Here is a 4,666-nt window from a genome sequence, read left to right as displayed (position 1 = left end):
ACTACCCCTAGTGGAAACGCAACAAAAAACGGGCCGGGTTTGGCACGGCACGCTTGCACCGTGCTACGCGCTGCAGTGGAAATGCGCCATAAGTGGCCTAGTGAGGATTTTAGAGTCAATGTGCTTATTGTTTGCCAACGATTAATTTATATGCCATGGATTAAAACTGCCAGCTTGTACAGGCAATTTCAAATTTTAGAAGCGCTGTTGTCGCAACACCGGAGACTGAAATTGTTTCTAGAAAAAACCGACAAATCCTACCACAACGAGCTGCCACATACCCGAGCGTAGCACCATATTGACCGGGGCCACCAACTCCTCGCTCAACCCGCACGAATACCGCTCGATCAACATTACTGACGGGGATACATGTAATGATATCTCTATCGCACAGTCAGCGTTGTCCAGAAGAATACATCAATACACATGTAACTCCCACCTCCGAGAAATTATTCTGCGCTTACTATCTCTTAGTTCGATAGAGACAGATCGTGTGTGAATATCGTAGAACTATGGCAGTATATAAAATAACCGTTACTGATAGAAATATATATGTGGATGTTCACGTGTATTGTATGTGACTCCAGTGAGGAGAAAAGAGAGGGAGAGGACTGTCCGGGCAGTCCATAAAAGCAACATAGTCGCTTACTAGCATATCCGGCATTAGTCGTTCTCCTCGCACGAAACGCGGGGTTGTTTTTCTCGAGTACGCAGGCCGTCTAATGATGTGTGGAACTAATTGGCACATACGCAATAGGACGCAAAGGACAGCCGGAGGCACACCGGCTTGGTAGTATAGCTTGTGATATCCCGGCCTATCGTCTGGCATAGCATGTCGAGGCACACCTTGACGTCTGGAATCTACGTGCACTTGTGTTTCTTTTGTTTTTTGGCTCGTATCACTCTTGCTAGCTATCTTAGTTCTCTTTCTATGTCACTAAATAGTGGGCACTTAGGAGGTATGTGACAAACGTATTGANAAGACTTTGATTAAACTTTTGTTTCTTTTGTTTGTTTCTTACGCCTCCTGTAGCACTTTGGGGTTGCTTTTAGCAATGAAAGGTGCTTTACAAATACAATTTATTATTATTACTTTCTTAAACTAAATTGTAACAGCATTACAAACCCTTGTATATACATTAATAGGAAGTAATCAACAGGTATTTTAAATTGTATTTGTAAAGCACCTTTCATTGCTAAAAGCAACCCCAAAGTGCTACAGGAGGCGTAAGAAACAAACAAAAGAAACAAAAGTTTAATCAAAGTCTTTTTTTAAAAGAAAAGTTTTTAGGCCTTTCTTGAAGGCGTCAGTCCTCAGGTGGTCTGGGAGGGAATTCCACAGGTGAGGAGCCGCTGCACAGAAGGCCCGATCCCCCATTGAGCGGAGTTTGGTCCTGGGGGGGGCGAAACAGATGGTTTGTTGTGGAACGGAGGTTGCGTGTGGAGGTTTGTGATGTGAGAAGTTCCTTCAGGTATGGAGGAACGTTCCCGTGGATGCACTGATGGGTCAGTAGTGCGATCTTGTATTCGATCCTGAATGAGACAGGAAGCCAGTGGAGGGAATGAAGGACGGGTGTGATGTGGTTGTACTTTCTCACCCTCATCAGGATCCTATTGGCACTGTTCTGTACGTATTGGAGCTTCTGAAGGCTCCAGCTAGGAGTCCTGATGAGGAGAGCTTTGCAATAGTCAAGCCTTGAGGAAACGAAGGCATGGACCAGTTGTTCAGCATCTGACAGGGAGAGTGTGTCACGGAGTTTTGCAATGTTCCTGAGGTGGTAGAAGGAGGTTTTGCACAGGTCTTTGATGTGGGTGTCAAAGGTCAGATATCGGTCAAATCTTACACCCAGGTTGGTAACTGATGTGGAGAGGGGTAAGTTTTGGCCAGAAAAGGTGATGATGAAAGTCTTAAGTATTGTATTTGCATTCCAAAGCAGTACATTAACTTTTAAGTTTATAAATGTATTTTGTAATCTAACAACGGACATGTTTATGAAGCTATTGTTAACACATTATAATGTTAAGCATCTTTTAAGGACTTACCTTTTAACTAATGCTTACAACAATGACCTTAGAAAAATACCATTACCTTTTTAAGTGTTTAATGATAGTTAAGAAATAAAAAGTAGCAAATTCTTGGAGCTGAAATAAGAACTTATTTGACATTTAATTTCATTTAGACACTCAATTGATGCTAAGACTAACCAAATGAAAGAATCAAGCGAGGAAATGTGTGAATACACATGAAAAGGTTGAAAGATATCCATATAGAAAGAGATAAAAGACAGAGTGTGTCAGAAATGCGTGTCATGGCGAACGGCAGCACTAAAGAGTAACTGCAGGTATATAAACTGAGCAGACATAACATTCAAACATATCTGACCACAGTGTGTGTTCAGCTCTGTGTGTGGCCTGCAGGGAATATGCAGCTGTTGAAATATAATGTCACATCAGCCTATAGATCACATTTCCATACATGTGTGTATGTAGAGAAGATTGAAATAGTGACAGGGTAAAGAGGGGGTTTCATAACTGCAGCATCACCACAGCTACCATAACACATGATATACTGTAGGGCTGAACCTAACGTCTCAAGCTTCTATTAAGGCTTTCAAATGTCTGTCGTTATATTTTATGATGAGCAGATGACGTTTATGATGTTATTGTGGGTCTAAAAATGTAATTGATGGTGCTGTTAGTTAATACAGGTGTGTTTCTCCCTTTGCGTGCAGTGAGCTGCAGAGCAAACTGTTCTTATGTTCTGACAATCTTTCTCATCAAGTATGAATGGAAGCTGGATATTTGGATAGATAAAACATGGATTTTGGAAATTAGTACATGTACCTTTTTTCAATAAATATAGACTTGACCTTACAAAGCTCTGAGATTATTAGACATTTGACTCATAAGCCAGGAACAATCCTACCTCAGTCTACCAATGTTATAATAATACAAATATAATAATACAGTTCAGATCAACCATATCAAAACGCAATGAATACACTTATAAAAGCATTCAAATGTCAACCAAAACAATACAACATTCTTTTGTTGTTTACCAGAAGCAGCAAACATTCTCATTTGCCTCCATCCCCCAAGATGCATTTTTGATTTTCAAACAATTTGCATTGAAAGCACAATTTGATCTACTAATATAAACAGGATGTGTTTATCAGTTTTAATCATGTTCTGTTGTCTCAGAAATGGACAAACATAAGTCATTACGGCTGCAGGTATGCACGCTCAGGCTTCATGTCATCCAAAGAAGAGCTCTGCGTTGACAAGAAATCCCCATCTGAAGAGAGGACCTGACATCAGGTCACTCACAGCCTAATCTGACATCAGGTCACTCACAGCCTAATCTGACATCAGGTCGCAGCCTAATCGCAGCGAGTGATTTACAGCTCCGACGTGGCTTCACATCACAAACCCACTGGGATTCATATAAAAGCCCAGAAAGACATTTGGCAACTTTCCAACTGGTTTTAAAAAAACTTTTAAAAAACTTTTAATCCACTGTAGCTAATTAAGGTCTCGTGATGTTGAGGGATTTCTTCTACTCCCTCTAAAATGTTGGTTTCTTTCTTTCACCCTTCACCATTTTCTCCCATATTTCTCTCTCTCAAACCTCCTCCTCCTTATCCAAATCCACACATCTTCCTCTCCTGCTAACTCTTTCTCCGTAAGCCAACTGCGGAGCCTAAACTCAAGGTATGTTTGGCTTGAAATGCACTAAAAATATCCATTCCCTGCGGGAAAAACATAAAAATTATATAACTTTAGGTAGCTACACGTATTCGCTTCCTTGTGGAGAGATGGATTAGAAGCATGATTTAAGTGAGCATAAAGACATCTTATAATTCCTTTTTTAAAATCATTTCTATTGTTTAAAGATTTTTTTCTGCTTACCAATGTTTATTCCCTCATACAAGGCGAGCCTGATTATTGTGAGTATACATGATTGAAATAGTCATTTATTGAACTATAAAGTGATATGTATTATTGGATCATTTGTCATAAATAGAGTATCTCACCTAGTTTGTATCAATTAATTGATGTTCTATCTCATTAAGAAATACCTTTTTTATGTGGCTATCAGTTTGTGTCGTGCGTTTTAGAAATCTTGCTGCATTCCCTCTGATATTCGGTGTCAGTGGGAAGGTTTTGGGCAGATCTTCCCCTGATGAAGATGATGATATTGATGTTTGTAATGCCATATGTGCACATGAGTCATCTGTCACTGTAATAACAAACAATCTAGATCATCATCGCTGTTTCCCAGGATGTCTGGACGTTATGTTTGTCTGCTGGACCGGAGTACGAGCGCTTACCACTGTAATGTGTGTGTGTGTGTGTGTGTGTGTGTGTGTGTGTGTGTCTGATTCATAAAACTGAGCAGCAAGTGGGACATGGTCTGTGGCTTCCTCACTTCAGAGCGCAGATCTCCCAAAAGCCGATGGTGCACTCACTTGTTCTTCATGTTTTTCCAGATTTTGAAGTTTCCTTTTTCAACTTTGGTGTGTTCATTAGGTTGTAATAATGAAACAACATGAGCGCACACGTTAAAGTCACCCTCACAAGAAAAAGATACGCTGGCTAGCTGCTAACTGGTGTTGGCTTTGGGGTCCTGGGAAGTATGGAAACAGCCAGTATGTTTATGTGGGCG

General features: G+C 40.5%; 1 protein-coding gene across 3 annotated transcripts in view; it reads left to right on the top strand.

Annotated features, from left to right (window-relative positions):
• The window catches only part of plcb3 (phospholipase C, beta 3 (phosphatidylinositol-specific)), a 63,442-nt gene that overhangs the window by 8,653 nt on the left and 50,123 nt on the right, over window positions 1-4,666 (top strand). The gene's annotated exons all lie outside the window — the stretch shown is intronic.

Source organism: Notothenia coriiceps, unplaced genomic scaffold (genome assembly GCF_000735185.1).
Source record: "Notothenia coriiceps isolate Sejong01 unplaced genomic scaffold, NC01 NC01_scaffold00013906, whole genome shotgun sequence".
Taxonomy (NCBI): Eukaryota; Metazoa; Chordata; class Actinopteri; order Perciformes; family Nototheniidae; genus Notothenia; species Notothenia coriiceps.
This window is presented reverse-complemented; position numbering and strand designations above follow the sequence as displayed.